This window comes from Chenopodium album, chromosome 4 (genome assembly GCF_948465745.1).
Source record: "Chenopodium album chromosome 4, dcCheAlbu1.1, whole genome shotgun sequence".
NCBI classification, from domain to species: domain Eukaryota; kingdom Viridiplantae; phylum Streptophyta; class Magnoliopsida; order Caryophyllales; family Amaranthaceae; genus Chenopodium; species Chenopodium album.
Genome location: NC_137837.1, coordinates 52735639 through 52747119, shown reverse-complemented (window position 1 = coordinate 52747119; position 11481 = coordinate 52735639).

Below are 11481 nucleotides of genomic sequence, written 5' to 3'. Positions count from 1 at the left end.
GCATCCCAGAAATAAAAGGAATTCGACAAAATACCAGCGTCACAGAAAGAAGTCTGTTGTCGGCCGATGGACGACAACGTCTGGAGAAAGCCACAAAACGGCAGTGTTGCTCTTCCGGGAATACCTGGGCAAATATCAGTGTTTTTCGGAAAATTTTCGACTTCCGTACTCGAAAAAATTTCTGGAAAATAAAATTTTCTGTTTTCATTGCTTTAATAAATTAAATTTAAAGAAGTCAATTTAATTAAAAGGCTGAAATTTCATTAATAAAATAAAATAAAAATTACATTATTGATGGAATTTAAACGTAAGCTTAATAAAACAAATTAACTTTGAATTTAAAACTAATTTAAAACTAAGTCTAATAAATTGGAAGTTAAGCAATGCTTCAATCTTCTTCTCTTTCTTTGCTCTTTTCCAATTTTTATCTAAATCCTCTTCATCGTCCATGACTTTAGCTGGTAGGCATCCTTTAGAGGACCTACATTCAATTTTAGAGTAAATGGTTTCTCCCTTAGCTAGGACCCCATATTTCTTTTCTACCCAAACCTTTTTTTTTTCTGAAGTGTCATATTTTCTTTTCCCTTTATCCTTTGTAGAGTCTTTCTTCTTAGGCATCACAGGTGTTTTGAACTCAATCTTTTCACCCAAGTGTTCCTTAACTAAAATCACTTTATCACCTAGACGATTCTTCACATTGGATTTACTCTGATTTTTCTTCATGTCCTTTGAAGGTTTCTTAAGAAGCCACCTATTTACATCATTGGGAAAGGAAGGATGAACCTTTTGGGTAACTACTTCCCATAAAGGCCTAGCGTTCCAATATGCGTCGAATTTCTCTACTTCTTGTGAAACAGGGAATTCATAGGGACAACGAAGATCACCAGAAGGAACTGTTTGAAGTAAGTCGTACTGTCTTTTTACCCTGTAGGGATAATAAAAAGTCATCTTGGTTAAGCTTGGAAGACGGCAGAAAGGTTGCTTGTTGACACCAACCATCTTCTCTATTTTCCACCAAGGAATGACCCACTTGATAGCAAAGTTGCAAGAGGCAAAGACTTTATTCCACTCATGGTGCCCCATTTTAGAGAAGCGTTTCTTTCGCCTCACGAAGCAATTTGGAGTATATTTTTCAACATTGTCAGGAGGACTAATTAATTCTAGTCTCTCCATTAGCCATATATGCAAAAAATTCAATGCAAATAAATAAATATTACTATACAAAAATATGTTTTTGATTTATGTAATTAAAAATATTATTTTTCTACCTGTAATAAAATTAGAGAGCCCCAAAAAGGTGCTTTTGGATTTCTCTTCAATTCATCAAGACTAAGCATAGTCTCTCCAACAATTAATGGCATTGGATTTCTTCCAGATTCAATCTGCTCCAAAACAATTAATATAATTGCTTGGCCCTCATTAGTTTTACCACTAGTGAGAAGATATTGGTTAAGCATGCAAAAGAGAAAAGCCCTTCTTCTATAAACGTGAAAAAATTCAGAATAGGGTCTATTAAATTAATGGCGTGCAAATTCTTTTAAATTAACTACACTATCATCTATAATATTTGTTAGATCTCTACCTCTTAAATTAAAGAAGTGCTCAAAATCTTTATAATCATTTATTGTAGGGTTTACCGCAAGATCTAATGAAGAAAAGCCTAAGATGGCACCAAATTCTTCCGGCAGAGGGCTAATTTCATCACACCCTAGTCTAAAACAATGAGTATCTATATCCCAATATTCTAAGGTATTATGAATAAAATCTATATCAATATCTACCCCCTTAACACCATACCTCCCATGTGAAAAAAGTCGAGTTCTTTTCTCTCTTTAGCAGTTAAAGACTGACACCATTCACAAGTGAAATTGGTAAAACTCTTAGTAACTAAATACATGATTATTTTTTGAGAAGCTAAGATTATGATTAATCTGTTAGAGTAATAAAGAAATTCGGCAGATTAGGGGGATATTTATGCACTAAATTGATGCAGTTTTACTCCGAAAAGGACTCCGAATCAGCGCACTGCAGCGCCAAACGACAACCTTGTCGCTTGTTGCCTGGCGACAACGCAAAATGTGTGGCGACACGTGGCGCTGCAGCGTTTCCTTAATGTGTTATGCAAACCGCGTTTTTTCTAGCTATGATTCAAATTCGTACAATGAATTTACGATTTTACTCCTTTATACAAAAACCCATACATATTAATATATTTTCCTTTTATTTTCCTTTTTGGATTTATTCAGACTCAATTTAATTTTTGGTTTGTTTCAAATCCAATTTATTTTTTGTTTTTTTCTTTTTGGGGAGAAAGTCGGATACCCTCCATTAGTAATAAAAATAATGGAAAATTTTTGTGCAAAATTAATCACAATTTTATCACAATTCTTTGCACACACACATATGCACATAAAAATGTAAAATAAATGCAAAAATAATACAGTCATAATAGATAATAATAGTTATATACAAATATGTCTAACAAGTGAGTCAATCAGGCAAAGTCCTACAAAAGTCATAATAAATAAACAACAAAGGTAAAACTACGGTGCTGGAGGACGCAGATGATGAGGAATGTTCATCATATCAAAGAACTGCGCAAAACGAGGAGTATGCTCCCCACCAGCCCCAGTCTCTCCAAGAGGAGGAAAACTCAGCTCAGGACCCGTCCACCCAAGGTCGCCCTAGTGATGAATCAGCAGAGGCTGCTACGAAGATGAGTCGACCTCGTACGTCTCACCACCTCTCGGAGCCGAAGTCGCTTCTCCCTGGCCTATCGGCCCATTATGCGCACTTTCATATGAAGAGCCCAAGACCTCCACCGTCTCGGTCCGAGCAATGTCAGATCGTCCACCCCGACCACCAGAAGTAGTGCGGCGACGCCTCGAGCTAGACCTCGCCGACTCTCTCTGAACCTCATGTCTCGTCCAAGTACGGGAAGGAATAGGCTGTCCCTGCAAGGAGAAATTGAGTCAGAAGCAACAAAAATAGAAATATTAACAATGCAGAATTAAAGAGAAAAAGCTACCTAATGTAGACATCTAATTTTAGCTTCTTGTCCCGACAAGAAGTGCAATGACGATAAACAAAACTATCTTCGTGTTGGATCAAAGAGAAGAATACTTATGGATAACTGGTTAAACCACAAAACACAAAAGACTAGCCCAAATTAAAATAAAAGCTAAAACAAAGGTTCAATTAACTAAACCCGATCATAATTAGGCTTAAGCCCGTGCTTAAAACCTAATAATAACGGATTTAAGAGCGCTTAGGTTAAATCTTAGTGTTGCCGCAGAAAAAGTTGCGCGCATCTAAAAGAGTCGTGCTGGGCTGTCGCGCGTGACCCCCAGCGCAACCTGCAGAGTTGCGCTGCGGAAGATTCAGAATTATACGGAAAATATAAAATCGAATCTTACCATAAAGCCGCGCGCAAGACAATTAGTTGTGCTGCCCATAGCAACGCAACCCAATCACTTGCGCTGGGATGCCGCGCGCAACTCATTTTGTTGTGCGCGACACCTGCTGCGGCAGAATGCTCGAAACGCTAAACCTAATCATTCCCTATAAATATAAGCTTAGACCGAGGCTTAAACAGACATAAAATAAACCTAAAACTCTGGCGAAATACTTGTGAACTTGTGCAACCTAGCCCCTCTTGTCCTGAACACTCACCCTTTTGATACTTTGTTACTACGGTGGAGGTTCCCCAACAAGAAGGAGTCCATAAGTGTTCTAAACGGAAATCTAGAAAAGAGAAGTGGTAAATTCCCGAGCACTTAGTTATATCACATTTATTTTCTTGTTTAAAAGGACTTTAATTAATTAATTAGTGTTGTTTGATCACCTTTAAAGAAATTAATTAATCAATTCCACATAGTATCTTGCGTTAAATAAAGATTATAATTGAATTAAATAATTGTTGGTTGATCACTTATGCCAAGGCGAATGTTGTTTATTTTCTTGTCCTTTTCACAAATTTAATTAAATAAGAATAACGACATTACGATGTAATTCCTACGTGAATTAATGCTTGAAAATAAAATCAACTAACATAGTTTTAGGTATCGCGTTGCATATATTGTTTGGTGATGAAATTGTAAAAAAGGAAGAGCTAGTAGAGGCCGTACTAGGGCTAGGATAATAATTCCCCTCTAAAAGGAACGTTATTTTAGTACCCTCGCTCCCGAACTCATTTCTGGTTTATAGACCAATTTGGGTATGGGTAAACTTATGATTTGTGCTTACTATTCCATGAACTCCACATGGAAGAAAGACATGAACAAGGTTTATGAGTTTTTCCTAAAACTCATTGGCGAGTCCTACTAGTTTCTTACAAAAAGCGTGATGATAGAATCAATTCTAATTCAAGGTCTCCCAAATAGTCAGGAATTCAAATCCTACTACACCCTAAGAAGTGTAAAGTCTTAGGCTTTTAAGTGGCCATGGGCGTTTAAGGAGAGTACCCCTTACGATGGGATCACCCTCCTTACAGTGTCGACTCCACTAGGGACTTAGAGGTAACATGATTAATTCGTAGTTATGGACCAAGGTTTCCATCACTAGGGTGCCTATGAGTTGTAACGAGAATTAACTTAGATAATCTCTAGTTAGAGAGCGAGACTTAAACGCATAATATCTTCCTTAAACCAAAAAAGCAACATTGCATCATGCATAATCATAACACACTTAAACCATTGGGGATTGGCTCATTGACTAGGGGTTGCCAACACTAGGCTTCTATCCCGAAATCCATAACAATCATCCCACCCATATCGCTAACAAGATGTTGGGAGGGCGATGTCATGAGTCAACACGTTGAGTGATTGATTTGTGCGTCGTCTCTTCAGATATGGTACCTTTGGACACCCAAGCCTTTTTTACCTTAGAACGTCATTGCGTGAATCTTGACTTATAGTATGCTTATGTGACTCCGTGCAACGTGTTAGGATAGTCTTCTTTTTTTCTCTTTTTAGTTTGGTCTAGGTTCCAAATTACGAAGTTGCCTCTTCGTGATTTAGCGTCTTATTCAAAGGATCGCATAAAAAAAGTTAAAACAAAAAATCAAATCGAAAAAAAAACACGATGACAAAAAAAAAACGCTCAAATTAAAAAAAAAATTCTACGAGCAGGTTGCGCGCACAACGCAATGAGTTGCGCGACCCCTCCCAGCGCAAGTGATTTCGTTGCGCGCGATAGCCGCGCGCAACTGAATCACTTGCGCGCGCCCACTGGACGAGTCAATTTTGATTTCTTAAAAAATAAATTGACTCGTCCGAACAATATCTTCATTGAAGAATTGTTGAGGGCGATGTTATCCGTTTGAATATATTTTGCGTCTTTTTCTTTTTTCCCTTCTTAAACAAGCGTATCGATTTACTTATCCTTTCATACACCTTTAGGGCCGGTTTTCAAGCTTCTGAAAGAGGACCCCCGGGCACTCGCATTCTACGTTTACCACCAAAAGATCAACCCCTTTCAAACCACTTTTCTTTGACAACTAATCCTAGTTCAACAACAATGCCAACCATCGAAGAACTTCAACAAGAGATTCTTCGTTTGAGAGAAGAAAAGGCTAAAGAGGCCAAGGAGAGAAGAAATAAGAAAATGGAAAAAATTGAAAAGAAAAATGATGAAGCTTTAGCCTTGCAAGAAAAGATGGAACAATTATCCATCAAAGAAAAGTCGTTGGAGAAGCTAGTTCTTCGATCTACAATAGGGAACAAGTACTTTGACGCAGAAAAGTTTGCTCCTCCTCCAGGACTTGCTTTACTGGAAAATTTTGTAGCTACGGACTTGCCAATATTTAAGGTGACCAATAATCCACAAAATCATTTAATATGTTTTACTAGCACTATGGCACTAAAGGGAGTTGATCCTAAGCTTTATGCTTTGACTTTCCCTTTATCCCTAAACCCAACCGCGTGAGAGTGGTATTATAGGCTAGATCCAAAATTCAAAGAAACATGGGAAGATGTAGTTTTGACTTTCATTACCCAATATGAGAGTAACGTAGAGTTGAAGTCAACTTTACGTGAGCTCAAGATGCTTAAGCAAGGCGACGATAAAGGTTTTCTTGCTTTCTATGGTAGATGACGAGAAAAGGCGACCCACCTTGCCCAAAGGCCTCCTGAACTCGAGTTAGTAAAAAAATTAATAGACAACAATCATGAAAAATACAACAAACATCTACGTTACCTTGTTCTAGACACTTTTCAAAAGGTCTATTTTGTGGCTACTAGGATTGAAGATGATCTTGATAAAGAAAAAGCAAACAAACCTCATCATCATCATCAACCTAATAATAACTACAAGAAGGCGAATGATAATGCATCATCATTTATTGACGTATTTGCGACCTACACGAAATACAACAATACAAATCGATATGACTATCCTAGAAAAAGATGGACAAAAGAGAAAATTTACTCCATTTCCTGTAAGCTATATAGAATTGTTAGAAAAATTAAATGAAAAAGGATTACTCGCGCCAACAGGGCTAACACCACCCACTTTACCAGAAAGAAGATTTCCTCAATTGAATGGCAGTGCTTATTGTGCTTATCTTAGAGGTGTTGGACATGATACTGAACGTTGCTATGTTTTAAAGCACAAAATACAAGATTTAGTAGACGATGGGAGAATTACCATGCCTAAACCTAACAATAATGCATCCCCCTTAGGGGTGTTTCACATCGATGAGGACTATATGGGAAGTGATATGTTCAATCCTTTGGACTATATCACACCTATAGGAGAACCTCTATCCACAATGCTCATAGGGGCAACTAAAGAAGTATATGGACTATGGGAGGACGACTTTCAAGACTTATATGTCTCTAAGTATGCCGTCGTCCCACCTCCATCTTGTTTGCAAAATGAAACAAATGGAGCGCTTGATCGGGATCATTTCTTGGGGAAGTCACAAGATTTATCGAATCTTTCCTTGGAGGAAAAATGACATCAAGCACAACTCATGGAACATCTTAAAATGGAGGCACATCCAAAGCCTCTACAAGAAAGTTGAATTGTGAGTCCTACAACTAACCCAAAGAAAAAAGATCATTTAACTCGTTCTGGGCGAGTCTACCAAGCACCACCACCAAATGGATCTTCGACCATACAAAATCAAACTCAAGGTCAAGTACAAAATCCAATACCACCTCCACTTGAGGTGGAAGATCCATTGGTCAAACAACTTCGCCAATCCAAGGCGAATGTTAGCATTTGGGAACTCCTAAGTACTTCTAAAGAACATAGAAATTCTCTCAAGAACGCTCTAACGTCTTTGTCTGTAAGCATAGACACAACCCCTCAGGATCTCATTAGCTTGCTTACTAGCGAGAAATCCGACAAATAAATCATTTTCACCAATGATGATTTGCCTTCAAAAGACATTACCCACAACAATGCATTATACTGAGAAGGAAATAATCGTGTCGTTGAGCGACTACACCTAAATCAAATGAATATATAACGCTCTACTAACCTAATACAAGTATAGGGTAAATAGAGGGGTCGAACCACAGGGAGAAATGCTTAAGCACCGTATTCATTACCTAGGGTCTAAGCTATCTCGGAACAAGAAGTGTGAATAACTAAGAGATTAAACTAAGAACGAAATGGATTAAAATTAATATAACTAGGCACCAAGGGAAATGGGTACGTGAAGATGACGCTCGATCATGCAATAACAAAGTAGCAAATCAATGGTAAACTAAACATTCTTGAATACCAAAGTAAGGCCCAATCTAACCGCCTTCCGGGGTTAATCGGTTTCTCCTAACATAGCCTCTATGTTTCCACACTAGAACCATATATTAGAAGGTGCAAACAAATAATTATCAATAGTAATGAATCTCAACTAAGTCAACTTCCGTTAATTGTTAGCAAAGACTCATCTTTGGTCAACTAACAATGTGCACTTGCAAGAAGACCAAAGAATATCAAGCATGCAAAGACTTTAATCACCATTAACATCACCCCAACATTATAAGCATGGACAATTAGCAACTACACCATCCCCACACCCTTGGCTAGGTGACTACTCACAAATCATATTGAAAACAATATCAATCATCAAATCAATAAGCATCAACATGATTAATAAGCAAAGAAGAAAAATCAAAGCAAATAAGCAAAATAAAAAACAAAGGTAAAGAGAAAGAGTAAGAGATTGCTCATTAATTGAAGATAAAGGTCTACAAAGGATTGAACAAACTCCTTCTTCAAAATCCAAGTTCATCAATGAAGAAAACCACACTTTCTCTCTCTACCAATGAAGACTAATAGTGTTTCTCTCTCTAGATTAAGCTAAAATGTAAAAAAATTAAAAATAAGTTAATTTAATCTCTCAAAACGTTCTAATATGGGACTTATATAGTCCGTACAGAGCCAGCTGATAAAAGGAGAGGTCCGACCGAACAATGGGAAGGTTCGGTCGGACTACAAGGTAGGTTCGGCCGGACTACAGGGTAGGTTCAGTCCTGGTCTGGTCGAACTTCTATGGTTCGGCCACTCCTGCAAAATCGCCAAATTGCATCTTGTCCCTGCCTCGACGTTCGGCCGAACCACTGAGCAGGTTCGGCAACACCTTTAGGAGGTTCGGCCGAACCTCTTCTTAATCATACTTCCTCCAGCTTCCCTTGAGCTTAGCTTCCTCCTCTTGAAAATCCCGATGGTTCCTACAAAGCATAAGCATGAAAATCACAATAAAAACAAAGCGAGATGACTAAGAAAAGGGAAGATAAAGGAGAAAGAAAAGAGGAAACAAAACTAAGTAAAAAAGCTTAGAAAACAGGCCAAACAAGTGCAAATGAGGGGAGAATCCTTAGAGAAAAAGGATAAAAGAGTGGCATAAATGCCACTCATCAAAATCCCCCACACTTGCCTTTTGCTTGTCCTCAAGCAAGGAATACTAAAACAAAAAGACAAACACACACAACAATCATAATATGACAAGGGTTAAGAAAATCAATCAAGCTTCACGATGGGAAATGCTCCAAATGGACTCTAACATAGGACATGAATCAAAGAATGCTTACTTTTCTCAACTCAAAGAGGGGGAACACGTTCTAAGATGCTCATGGTTGAAGGAGACAAACCTAAGCTAAGCGTAGAGAACTAATGATTTCATCCTCTTCCCTAGCCCCAACCAAGACGGTCGGCGTTCTCTCCACTAGCTTCAAATCATCCCCAAGTTATCTCCTCATGATTCCTCGAGGGAATCGGAAAAAGAAATTTTATGTGGAATCATAAGGTTATCCCGACATCTAAACTATGCACACTCTCTCCATGGGGTTGAAATCTATCTCCCTCCACCGTTCTTTGACTGCACTCCTCCAAGTCCAAGGGTCTTAACTCGGGTTGTAATGTCATGGCTAGGGGTTAAGGTTGGGAATTAATTTGAAAATTTTGGTGGCAAATCCTAAGCGAAGCAAAAGAGTGGCCATCTCTCAAGAACAACCTAAGGATTGAACCTAAATTCAAATTGCAACCTTAAATACAAAATTTCACAACATTACTTCATTTCTCTCATCATTTTCTCTTTCTTTTTCCTTTTTTCAACTCTTTTTTTTTATATATTCTTTTTCCTTTCTTTTTCTTTTTTTTTTCTTTTGGTCTTCATACGTTGCATCCTTTCTCACAAACTTTTTGCAAATATTTCCTTTCATGAACAACTTTCAAAATCTCACTTGAACCAATATTCACAACTTTCTTGCCCTAAAACCAACACTCTCAAATTCGAACCTCAAAAGCCAATGCTTCACTAACTACAAGGGTTGGTAGAACATAGGCCGATAGGTTTGTAATATGGCAAGATCAAGAAAGGGGAATGAGGCTCAAATTGGTTAACAAATGAGTGGGTGTAAAAACGAAAACCAAATTTGTAACAAAACACAAAGAAAACAAAGAAAAATGAGAAGAAATGCCCTCTTCCTCCTTTAAAGTTGTTTGGTCACGATCTCGGGAGCTAAATACCAACACAAAGATTAAGACATGCATAGTTAAGGATCCGAAACGCCGCTCACAAGAATGATGAAGGCTAGAACAAATGACGCTCACACGGGATAAAAATAAGCAAATACCAACCAAGGGAATCCTATTCACTACGGAGAGCAACACCATCTTACCACTTTCCCGTGAACTAGGGGGTTCAAACGTCCTCAAAAGTTCTAAATCGGGCTACTTTAGCTTATAATGTGTCTAATTCAACCTTAAGCATTCTTAAACCGTGTAAACCGTCATCAACTAGGAAGGTAAGCATTCAAAGTCATGTCATCAAAAAGGCACATAAATTCTCGAATCCAATTGAATGAGCAAATCCACATCAAAAATATTTCAACTTGCCATAGTCATGTTTCTTACACAAAAGAGAACAAGAAAAACACACAAAAAGGAGGAAGAAATTAAAAAGGTTCATAATCGAGGCATGTAAATCAAATAAATCCCAATCGACATACAAGTGATCGTTGATATCATTATCAACGATCCCGGGTTCCTTGGAACCAAAATCAATCAACCTCGAACCATTCAACTCTTCCTAAACTAGATCTAAACTATGCACTCAAAGAAAAAGAAAAAAAAAAGAGAGGAAAGGTCTCACCGAATGCCGCTTGAAATATAAGACAAGGTAATATATCCAATATCACCAAGGGAGCTAGTGTTGCTCCTTAACGTCCTTCATCTCCGCTTCAAGCTTCAATTAAGGTGAGCCAAATAAAAGAAACTACAACAAAACAAGAAAAGGTTAGAAAACAAAGAAAAAGACTAAAGAAATAAACAAAAAGAAGAAAAAATAAGTAAAAAGCTATCTACAAAGTTTGGATTAAGGGGATTTGGATTTTCGGGAATTTCGGATTTTTCTCTCGGGAGCATCTCTACCTACAAAAACTCAGGAATCATCAAAGAAAATCATCAGAAATCAGCAAAAATAATTATAAAACATCATCATCATCACCATCACATCACCACATCAATATCATCACAACATCACCATCTCATCACATCACCATCACAACATCACCAACATCATCACCACCATCTCAACGCCACATCAATACCACAAGACCACTATCCTCACTATCCTCCTTATGTGCAAGAAACTACCTTACCACTCTACCTTCCTATGTACACTTCAACCAACCAAAAGGAAATCCTCCCCCAAACTATTCTTTTGCTCGTCCCGAGCAAAAGTTACAAGCGAGAAGATGAATCCATGAAAGGGTGGAAGGGTTGGTTAAAGTGCTCATAGGGCCACCCTTGGGCACCCCAACCACCATCAAAAGGAGCGGGGGTAGATGTGGATGCCGGGTCATAAGCCAGATCACACCCACCCGGACGATAGGGGTCGTATGGTGGGGTGCCAACGCGTTGGGTAGGGTCGATGGGACCTTCCCAATAGGCGTAGCAAGGGGGGGTTGAGGGTCATAGGGTCCCCAATGATTGACCGGACCCTCTTGAGGAGGGTGGTAAGGGTAGTTG